A 12,500-nucleotide genomic window follows, 5' to 3' on the forward strand; every position below is an offset into this window, starting at 1 on the left:
TAGTGCTGCGTATTTTTAGCCACAACCAAATTCATAAGCTTTCCAACATATATTGTCTATTATACAGCCATATACATAAGTTTAGCCTTTCTCCTATAGGCACAAGGCCTGAAGTTTTGGTGGAAGGGACTAGTTGATTACATCAACCTCTGTGTTTCACTGGTACTTAATTTATTGACTGCAAAAGGATGAAAGGCAAAGTTGACCTCGGCAGAATTTGAACTCAGCATGTAGCGACAAACGAAATACCTCTAAGTATTTCACCTAGTGTGCTAATGATTCTGCCAGCTCACTTCCTTTATATACATAAATTAATAAGAATATACATCAATACAGGTATTACAAAAAAAAAATAAATGTATTACACATAAAATTTCATTCACACGTGTTTGACACAATTACAGTAAGGATTAACATAGATTTTGGATTAGCAAAATCTCTGCTTAGTGCTTAGTATTTATCATGTACATACCATCAGTCCTCACACATTTCAGTCTGTGGAAGCTAGTCTCACAACAGATTGTGCTACAGGCAGATAGGTCAAATATATGAGATGGTCATGTGTTTATATATCCACTTGTGGCACTGTGATTGTGTTTGCGTGTGCCCCTCCTCTGAGGCACCTACCCCAAATCTTTCTTGTTGGAATTAGATCTCTCAGTATTAGGATTTGGATGGGATTTTTTTTAAAGATGAAAAATGACAAGCATTAAAGAGCAAGGATGACTGAATGGCATCTGCACGAAACTGTTTATGTATGAGGAAATGACTAAGCTTACCAAAACACTGTAGCAGATTGTCTGCATTCACACTCATGGCACAGGTTTGGTGGAACAAAGAGGAGAAACAAAATTTAATGCATTAATGTGTGTGTGTGTATTAGTCAAAGTATAGAGTATTATAGATTCATTTCAGCCGATCTTATCTATCAGCTTCACAGTTCCACACTGGTTTATGAATCAAGTGTGAAACAAGTAGTGGCTTTCATTCTGTTGCTCACCTTTCTAGAAACAACAGTTAAATTTCCTTTAAACTGTATCATGAAGGGAAAAAAAATTATATTGAAGATTTGGATACATCATAATTGTCATCTTCATTGTCCTCTATAATGTTGATGATGATGATGATGAGTGGCATTTATTGCATGACTGACTCCGATACTAAAAAAAAAAGAAGAAATGCAATAAACGAACCAGGATTTTGACAAAAATGTCCTTTTTAATTTTATGAGAGTCAGCTGCAGAAAGCCTACATATATTATGCAGTGTGTTATGTTGTGCAATTAAATGGGCTTTATTTTTGACATTCCATGTGTTCGTTTTAGTACCGGGAGTTGCATTCAGGTGGCAGGCATGCATCTGTTGGCCATTGAGGCATTTTGTCACTTTTGTATGTTTCTGCCAATTAAAAAATTTAATAATGTACGTACGTTCATGGGTTAACTTCCCTTACTCATTTCATCCAGAAAACATACATATGTGTGTATGTGTGTATGCATGTGTGTGTATGTATACGTTTATATATGTATATGCATATATATATATATATATATATATATATATATATATATATATATACATATATGTATGCTCTCTATCTGTGTGTGTGTGTGTTTGTCACCCCTACTGCTTCATAACTGGGGATGATTTGTTTGACTAGGTGATGCCCCAGCATGACCACAGTTCATTGACTGAAACAACTAAAAGAGAAACCAATAATATTTATTAGCAGCAGCAGCAGCAACATCAGCAGCAGCTGGTTGTTGTGCAATGGTTGGTAAAACGTGCTTTGGTTGTCTTGTATTAACACACAATCTGAAACGTGGTTTTATAGCCGGTTAATCCTCTCTATGAAGAGATTAAGAGTTAGAGTACACAAGTCTCTCTATACAATATCTATTCTTGGCAAGATATTAAAGCTTGCTTCTGAATGGTTGCTCCATTTGCTAACAACAGCAGCCAAATAGGCTTCGAATCACATCATTGCTCTCTGGGTTTCTTCTGACTGGAAAGCATTTGGTCATGGGTTTGTTTCATCAGAACGATCTTGGGCCAAACTGCAACAACAATCACAACACCAATATCTTCTACAGGGTATGATGTGAAGGAAGGAATTTGGGGGATTTTAGCTGCTTTTTCTAACAGATCAAGTGACTGCAAAGAAATTCAACTTCAAAGGAAAGCCACATCAGATAATGAAAGGTTGTTAGAAGGATAAGATGGCTATGGTGGGAATGTCTCTTAATTATAAGTGACAGTCTAGTCAGGGTTCACATTGAGCCAAACGATGACGATGACGACGAAAACAACAACAACAACAACAACAACAACATATCTGTTTCAGTAAAGTCAATAAGAAGCACATCGATGGAATCTACCTCACCCCTCTAACGAGAGACAGTGAAGGCCATGGGCACTACTCCTTCCTTCCTTCCTTCCCCCACCTTCCTTCCTTCCCCCACCTCCCTTTCTTTCTTTCATTCCCACCTCCCTCCCTCCCACCCTGTCTTTCCCATTTTCTCTTTTACTCTTCCATCTATAATTTATTTACCAACTTTTAATCTGTTTTCTTTAGACTTAATTCCGGAACCAGATTCTCATTAAACAAATACACAACAATTGCAATTTCAAAACCATCAGCAACTGGACCAAAAAACGCCAATTAATTAGTTGATTTAACGAATCTTTCTCTGTCAGTATCAATACTATTATGATGACAATGATGATGATGACAATGATGAGTATAAAGGTAATGATGATGCTGATGAGGATAACGATGATGATGATGATGGAGGATAATGATGACGACGACGACAATGATGATGACGACGATGATGATGACGACTTTGACTTTTATTGTCATTGCTCTTATTGTCATATCTGTCATTGTCTTGATTGTATTCATCATCATCATCATCACCACCACCACCACCGCCATCATCAGTATGACCATCATCATCATCACCATAGACACAACTACCGTCCACTGTCATCATAAACATGATTGTCGTCCTCGCCAATGTTAAATCGCCATAAACATCATCATCCCCCCCACTATCACCACCACTACCACCACCGCTGCAACTGACACTACCATCATCACCATCTCCAACACAACCACCACTGCACGCACCACCTCCACCACCACTACCATCACCACTACAACCACCACCACCACCACCACCATCATCATCATCACCATTATCCTCATAAGTATTCTAAGCTCGTAATAATCTTTCCGCAGTGTCCTTCGAACTACAAGTTAGAACGTGCCATCCCAATCAAAATGTCAGCTCTGATTATGTAAATATAGGTATAAAATTGTTCCTGCCAACCCCGACAAACCAATAAGAGACTGCCCATGTTATTCTCTGAAGTTTCACTGCCGACTCACCAACTTTCGTTTGCCACCTCATCAACCCCCTCCTTCTTGAATAAGAAGACATACCTTCATTATCTAAATACCTTCGTTATCTAAATACCTTCGTTATCTAAGTGTAGTTACTAAGTTTGCTAGAAATAGCTGTCAAATATCTGTCTCCCTGCCAAAGAAAGGACCCGATGGATAGTATAGTCCATGCGGCACATTGTACCTGAATAAAAAAATATAAAAAAATGGGACAGCACTCGTAACATCAAAGGTCAACAGGATCAGGGTTGACCTGGGGCTAAATAACACCATCATCAGTAAAAAAGAAAGAAAAAGACTATGAAATAATGACAATGACATTGATTATGTTAACGATGATAATGGTAGTAGCGATAGTAGTGGTGGTGGTGGTGGTGGTTGTACTGTTAATAGTTGTGGGGTTGGTAGTGTTGATGATGATTGTTATACAATAGATACTTACTGAAAGTTATTTTGATAGGAAATACCTGAAATGTTTACAGAAACCACAATGGTCGTTAGCCATGAATATTCTAGATTTCTTCATTGTTATGTTTGTATTATTGTTGCTGTTGTTAACGTTGTGTGTGTGTGTATCTCTATCTACCTGTTTATCTACCTATACATGTGTGTGTGTGTGTATGTGTGTGTGTGTACGTATATATGTTTCTGTGTGTATATATGTGTGTGTATGTGTATGTGTATACATACATATGTATTATATGTATAGGTGTGAATATATGTGTATATATGTATATATATATATATGTATATATATATGTGTGTGTGTGTATATATATGTGTGTGCATATTTGTGTGCATGTGTGTGTAGATATGTGTATACCCATGTATATATATATATATGTATGCATGTATAATGTGTGTGTGTTTGTATATATAAGTGTGCAAGAACATTTGTACAAGTATATTGGCACACACACACACACACACACACACACATAATGTATGTCTATATATACGTGCGTGTGTATTTGTTTTTATAAGTACGTGCATGCAAACACACACATTCTCATTCACAAGAACAGACAAACATAATACAAGTATGCATGCATACACCAACACACACATGCACACACACACACACGTACACACCCAAATACACAAACGCAAGCATGCACAGTCACTCACTAACAAAAGCGCACCATTACTCAATCACAGACATAAATACACTCCGCTCCACCACCACAGACACACAGAAACCCCCCCCCCCCCTCCCACACAGACCCCCCCCCCCTCCACATTCCACCCATGAGACCAACCTACCTAGCAGTTGCTTGGGTACTTCATAAAAATAAGAATTTATCTTAATCTTAGCAAGGACTTCAGTTTAACCAGTGATCCAAGAATGTGTGCTTTTATGTTCGATAGTAGCAGCAGCAGCAGCAGCAGCAGAAGCAGCAGAAGCAGCAGCAGTAGCAGCAGTAGTTTGTTTTTGGTTACCTGCAGGTCTGTGCTGGATTGAACACATCTATGATCAAACTATTTCTAGCAATTTGAGTGACCACATAGAGGCTTTCTCATTGGCCCAGTAGTTTTAGCATTATTATTATTATTATTATTATTATTATTATTGAGTGAGAGAGCAGTGCATGCCATCACAGTGACACTGGGGTAAAATATATGAAGCCCAGTACACCCATCATGACTACCCGTCTGATAAGGGTACACCAGGCACATGCATCGCAACCATATGTACATGACATGGTGATCTCATATCAAGATAAACAGCGCATGACCTCGCAGGTGGGGCCCAGTTAGAATTTTTTTCAGGTCGAGTAGCCCATCCCACTCAAAAGGTCCCTGAATAAGGTTTGTTTAAGGATGTTGAGCAAAACACCCATGTTTCCAAAGGTGAATTATTCAAACCCCAAAGAATTCCTCTCAACACATGGCTATGATGCTCCCTAACTACTTCTGCTCAGGATCAGAGATGCACATATCGTCAGCCACCAAGGGACATGCTCAACTGGTTAAGGTCAAACAACTGACAAGCAAATCTGTGGTATTGAGCAGAATATTTGCTGTAGCCCATCTTTTTTATACCAAGACAAAACAATGTACATGATAACACTTCCAATCAATTAAGATCAGAAGCCATGAGAACCACTGCCTGGTACTGCATCAGGACATTTATTATTATTATTATTATTCCTCGTGCCAGTGGCATGTAAAAGCAACCACTACACTCTCAGAGTGGTTGGCGTTAAAAAGGGCATTCAGCTATAGAAACTCTGCCAGATCAGATTGGAGCCTGGTGCAGCCTTCTGGCTTGCCAGTCCTCAGTCAAATCGTCCAACCCATGCTAGCATGGAAAGCAGATGTTAAACGATGATGATGATGATGATGATACTTGATCAAGGTGCCATGCAGTGGGACTGAACTGGAGACCATAATGTTTGGAAGCAAACTTCTTAACCACAGAGCCATAGCTGGAACTCTCTCGAACTTTTTTTTTCTTTTTGCATTTCAAGTTGTAGAGTTCTGCCTTCTTCATTGCTGAGTGAAACGTTTGTCTTTTATCAAGCTGTTTTTTTTTTTTAATCTCTGCTTCTATGTTTATAAGTCTTTTCACTGTTTCTTTTTCGTTTATGAGAACAAGGTCATTGGCAAGCAGAATTTCCCACAGAGAGCCAGTCTTGAAGTTCACTTTTGTGGTCTGGGGAAATAAAATAAAGAGAACAGAGTTGAGAATCAAGTCCTTGATAGACAACTACTTGTTTACTGAATTCCTTACATAGTATGAGGAAAACTCAGTTTAAAATAGACCCACAGGGCAAGTCCTTTCGGTGGTCTTCATGGCCAAGCAGTATACACCACAGTTCAGGTAAAAGAGCTCACCTGAAGGTTCTAAGTTCAACCCTCACTGAAGGTGGCATTTCAAAAGCAACAAGAAGAAACTTAGGAGTCTGTTTTGGCATGGTTTCCATGGCTGGATGCCCTTCCCAATGCCAACCCCTCCAAGACAGTAACGAGTGCTTTTTACAAGCCACCAGCACAGGTACCAATTACATGACACTGGCATCGGCCATGAATACAATTTTGCTTGGCTTGATGGGTCTTCTCAAGCATGGCATATCACCATAGGTCTCGGTCACTTGCCATAGCCTCCATGGAGGCTTCACCACCTCATCCCATGCCTTCCTGAGTCTACCCCTTCCTTCTGTTTAATTTTCCTAACAATAACCATGTGATAGCACAGTGTGTTTCTTAAACTATACGCTCATAATGTTTGTTGGGGGTAATTTCTTCCTTACCTATAACTAATAGGTATAAATCTTTAATTAAGTTGGAGATAAAATAGGATATAACATAGGGTGGCGAGGGTGGCAGGATCGTTAGCACGTCAGGCGAAATACTTAGTGGTATTTCATCTGCTGTTAGGTTCTGAGTTCAAATTCCGCCGAGGTCGGCTTTGCCTTTCATTCTTTCGGGGTCGATTAAATAAGTACCAGTTACGCACTGGTTTAGCCCCCCTGTAGGCAATAAAGAAATAAATATAGGATATGATAATAATGGTGATGGTGATGATGATGATGATGATAAAGAAAAAGAATAATGATGTGAACAAAATGGAAATGTATCTTGTCTCGGCACAAGAGATAAATATAATACTGAAATAGACCATGAAATGAAATTGTGTTGTGTATGTCTCTATGTATGTATGTACACACACACACTCACACACACTTGTTTATGTACCAGACACTTTATTCAGCTTGTTTATTAGTTTAGCATCAATAACAATATATTTTTTAGTTTTGTTTTTATTATTTTACTTCTTACTTTCTCTTATCTGATTTGTTCAGTTAATCAATCTCTAATTAACTTCTCTCAACTGTTATGATTTAATCTCAACATTAAATAACTTTCCTTTTTTTCTTCTGGCAAAATCATTAGAGTACCATTTGTTCCGGCGCTTTACATTCTGAGGTGCTTATACCTTGTACCGACATAAAAAATATTTAGCAATAATTATCATTATTATTATTACTATTATTATTAAGTGAGAGAACAGTGCATGCCATCAAAGTGACACTGGGGTACAATTATACTAAGCCCAGTATTAGGATGAAAGGCAAAGTTGACCTCGGCGGAATTTGAACTCAGAACGTAAAGACAGACGAATTACCGCTAAGCATTTCGTCCAGCGTGCTAACGTTTCTGCCATCTTGCCACCTTTACTCTCTCTATCACTATTAAAATCATTGATGCATTGACAGAACTGGCTTCCAGCATTCCTTCTAGCATTTCACATTCCCACAGAGGTCAGCTTTGCCCTTCATCCATCCAAGATCAATAGAATTAGTACCAGTCATGCATTCATTTTGACTGTATTAACCAACGCCCTTCCCTCAAAATTGCTGGCCTTGTGCCCAAATTAGAAACAGTTGCTATTATTATGTTTTTAAAAGTTTTATGCAAATTTCTACTGCGCCACCAGGTGCACTTTTCTGTTCTTCCAGTGTGTTTTTTTTATGGCATGTGAGTTATGTGAGCTGTGTGAGTTGCAGGTGGTGTGTGTAGGATGTGTTCTACAAGTGTCTGATGTCTATTTTTTTAACAGTACATTATGTTATTTTATCTGGATATCATTCTGTAGAGCTTGTGTATGCTTGTGTATGGTTATACAGAGTATGTCCATTTGCAAACTGTGATTGTTCATATGTAAAATAATTTATAAGTCTTAGATCTTAAAAATGGGACAAGGTATGCTTTGAGTTACTTTCCTTATTGTTGTAAGATTACTTGTTACTTCTTGTTTTATTTAACCAATCATACTTTAATGAAATATTCAGTACTGCTTAGTCCAATGATGGCTGCCTGATCAATAAACCACATGCAAAATCTCTTCTTATTTTATCTGGTTATTTATATCGTTATAAGACATCATGACATAGTGTCTGTGTGTGCATATGTGTTGTGAGATATTTTCAATTCAATAGCACAATTAACACAGAACCCTTGCAAAATACACACACACACACACACACACACACATCAACTGGATATCATCTTAATACATTCGTGGGTAGAGGGGCTTTGATGATTGAGCACAGCAGGGATTGAACCTATCTCTCTCCCCCCTCTCTCTCCCCCTCTCTCTCCCCCATCTCTCTCTTTCTCTCTCTCTCTCTCTATATATATATATAGTTATGGTATATTCTGTTAAGAATGTAGTAGAGTATGTCTAAAGCTCGTCCACCTTCAGGTTTACCCTTTGCTATCCAGTAGAGCAACAACACATTCTGATAAGCTCAATGACTACAACTAAATCCAGGCCTCAACAGACAGAGAGGATGTTCTTGAAGCCGAGAATCTGAACTTACGGAGACAATATTTACATATCGCCTGAGGAAACACAACTAGATCTCATAATGCAGGGAAACAGTTGCCTAATCAAGTTGCCTGCACGGCTGGAGAACAACAGTGTGTGGAAACAATTGTTGTGATTAAAAAAATAAATGCCCAACCGTACGCCTTCTTGTTGACTCCAATTTTTTCAATTATGTAACTAATGGTAGCAATATGTTTCTTTTGTCTTTCACTAGTTTTCAGTCATTAAACTGCGGCCATGCTGGTGCACCACCTTGAAAGATTTCTAGTTGAATGAATCAACCCCTGAACTTATTTTTTTTTTTTTTTTGAGCCTGGTTCTTATGTATACGATAAAAAAAAAACGTAAAAGCCTAGGTTTTTTACTCATCTTAACTGTAAGCTTACTCACTTAACCACTAGTTTACTGACTAAACCACTCATTCTATAGTTTTTCATGTCACTGACTAAAGATAAAGAATGCATTACATGATAAAAAAAATAAATAGAAATAATAAAATAATGAAAAAAAAAAAAAGAGGAAGACTTATGTAAAGTTGGTCTGACGAAAAAAATATTTCAAATAACAAACTAGCTAAGTAGACTGTAGCGAGCTGATAATATTGAACAGATTTGAATCATGGCTGGTGGAGCAGCTAGAGTTTCTGGGTAACAAAACACCCCGGGTAGGTTGTTTGAGGTTAAATATAATGGAAAAGCAACCAACCTGGTTGAGAATTGATAAACAAAGAACCAGTTAACAATAGATAGAAATATATTTTAGTATTATTAATCAGAAGATAAGGATCTCATGTTTCAACTACTTCCTCCTGTCACTCTCTTACTCCCTCCTACTTACTTTTTTTTTTTGAATTTATTTTATTTTTTTGTTATGCTCTCAAAGTTTGTAAGTCTTTTTGTCACCTGATCAAAAACATGTCAAGAGAAAAACTCTGAGTATCAGTGGAATGAGTCCTCAGTTTCTTCCAAATAAATGTAATCTTTTACATGTATTTTGTAGCACTGTAAATCTTTCAATCTCTCTCTCTCTCTCTCTCTCTCTCTCTCTCTCTCTCTCTTTTTCTCCCCCTCTCTCACTCTGATATACATAATGATGATGATCATCATTATTCATTGTCCTTATCATCATCATCATCATCATCATCATCTTTTAACATTGATGTTCCAAGTGGAAGAATCCTGCAGAAGAAGAAGTGGGGAAAACTAATTCTCAATAAGTTGCACCTCACAAAGATGACAAAGTTTGAATTTCAAGTAGTAGTAGTAGTAATAATAGTAACAACAACATCAATAGAAGAAGGATATTAATGAGAGAAAGGGTATTTAGCCGGGGAAACCATGCCAAAAATGGGAGATATGAGCAATGTGTTCCAAGGAGGGCAGTCTCTCTGATAAGAACTGGCTCAAATGGTTTTAAACTGTCCAGCCCATGCCAGCATGGAAAGTGTATGTAAAATGATATTGATTTCTTTTATTTGTCACAAGGGTGATGAATGAAGAGGACATTACATGAAGGGTTTACAAAACTAGTGAGTTTTATATTGAAATCATGATCTGAATATATAAAAAAAGAAGAAAAAAGCAAGCATAGTAAATATAAATATAGAAAATGTATGAAATAAGACATTCCAATCAAAGGGGGCAGCCGCTAAGGGTTAATTAAGGAACCCCCACATATCTAGGACTTAACCCAGACTAATTATAACACCCAACTTAAAGCAGAGTAATTGAGGTCTCTGTGCTTTCCATTGTCAATTTCATACTCATTAGCTAAGTAGTTTAATTAAGTTAGATATTGCCTACGTGCCTTCATTGTACCAATGGACAAACTTTATTGAAGATGTGTGTGTGTGTGTGTACACAAAAACACATGAACAAACACAGTCATGCATACACACACACATACACACACACACGCATATGTACAGACACACATACACAGTTTGTCTCTCTCTGTCTGTGTGTCTCTCTCCGTGGGTGGAATGCATTTTTCTTTTTTAGATTGGGAATTAGATAAAATACAAATATTGCACACAAAAGGACGAAGTAAATATCTCCTACCAACAATAACAATTATGGTAACAGTGAAGACGATAAGAATAAAACAACATTAACTCCGTCTATCAACCCCCCCCCCCCCACCACCACCATGTGTCTGATACAGTACATTTAGTAGCTTAGTCTAATAACGACCATACCACTATCAAACTTCTACCTCACACCTACAGATCTCCTCCTACTACTGGTTCTCTACTACTACCACTACTACTACTACTACTATCTAGCTAGGGAGTCTTTACATGGTTGGTTGATCAACTGGAAATAGGAGCCAAACCGTACCCCCTCTCTTTAAAAATGTAAGGGTACATTGCGTAATGTAGTCTCAGACATACTATAACCTGAAAAAAATTAGGGATGTTCCTGACTGAAATGCCTTTGATCACATGTCTAATCAAGGTTTACCTCTGAAACCTACCTTCAGGAATAAACACCTTTACTATCACCATCATCACCAATGTCATCAAAATCTTTCACCCTACCCCTCTCATGATACTTGCTGTCATCAGCATCATACCATCATCCCAACCACAATCACGACTAACATCATTATAATTCCTCCTGCAACTACCTCCACTGCTACAACTGTTGCCACTGTCATTATTTTGTCACCATTATTGCCAATGTTGAGGGCCTTAATATCTTTTTGGTCTTTAAGCTATAAACTTTTAGTGAACATTAATTTCGATACCAAATTGATGCAAAAGTTTTAAGTATCTTGATCACAACTTCAGCTCGAGTGATTTCTGTATACCTCAGGACAGCAGAGATATTTGAAAAATGTTGACACTTAGAAAAACATCTACTACTCACCTGGGAAACACCACCTTCACTTAACACAGAAATACTTGATGTTGCTTAGCTTCGGAATTTCTTTGCTCTTTCCTCTACCAACTTTCCTCCATCTGTTTTTATATTTGCTTTTCTTTTCTACACCCATCTTCTACTTTCCCACCTATGTTATACCTGTGTGTGTAGATATACAGCAGAGTTCCTCATTTCCAAACTTTACTGGAAATGTGTCCGGTCATAGAGAAATGTTACATTGCTTGGAAACAGATAAAGATTGGTGACAACAAACCCATCGGAGTGGAGAAAAATCTGTCTTAACGAATTCCACATGAGCCATTGCAGACATGGGGAAGTAGACACTAGAACAATGATGATGATGATAATGGTGTGTGTATTTGTGTGTGATTTTACGCCAGCAGGATATAGAAACACTGGTGAGAAACTAAAAAAAAATCGTGCTTTAAGAACAACATCTATTAAGATATTGTGAGTTACACAGACACTTCCTTGTTACTCTGGCTTTTGGGAGTGTAGTGAATATTTGATGGGTCAGCTGGGAACCTCTACCCAATGAAGTTACTGTTCACCAATTGTAATATAGAATAATGTAATAGGGCTTAAATTCACCACTCATGATGTGGGTGTAAGTTGAATAGAAATGACTGTAGTACAAGGCAGATTTTATTTCAAACAGGCACCAAAATATCATCATCATCATCATAACTTAACATCTACTTTTCCATGCTTGCATGTGTCGGATAGAATTTCTTTGAAGGGGATTTTCTAAAGCCAGATGTCCTTCCTGTTGCCAATCCTTGCCTGTTTCCAAGCAAGGTTCTCACAGACACCTAGAAACAAACAACATTGTTTTATGACAATGATGCTCGTTTGCAACCATCACATGACGT

The 12,500-nt window shown here is 37.7% G+C and overlaps 1 protein-coding gene across 6 annotated transcripts in view; it reads left to right on the forward strand.

Moving 5' to 3' along the window:
* Nucleotides 1-12,500, forward strand: part of LOC149132534 (uncharacterized) — a 127,797-nt gene that overhangs the window by 56,251 nt on the left and 59,046 nt on the right. The gene's annotated exons all lie outside the window — the stretch shown is intronic.

Source organism: Octopus bimaculoides, chromosome 15 (assembly GCF_046866305.1).
Source record: "Octopus bimaculoides isolate indiv1 chromosome 15, ASM4686630v1, whole genome shotgun sequence".
In the NCBI taxonomy this organism is placed as follows: domain Eukaryota; kingdom Metazoa; phylum Mollusca; class Cephalopoda; order Octopoda; family Octopodidae; genus Octopus; species Octopus bimaculoides.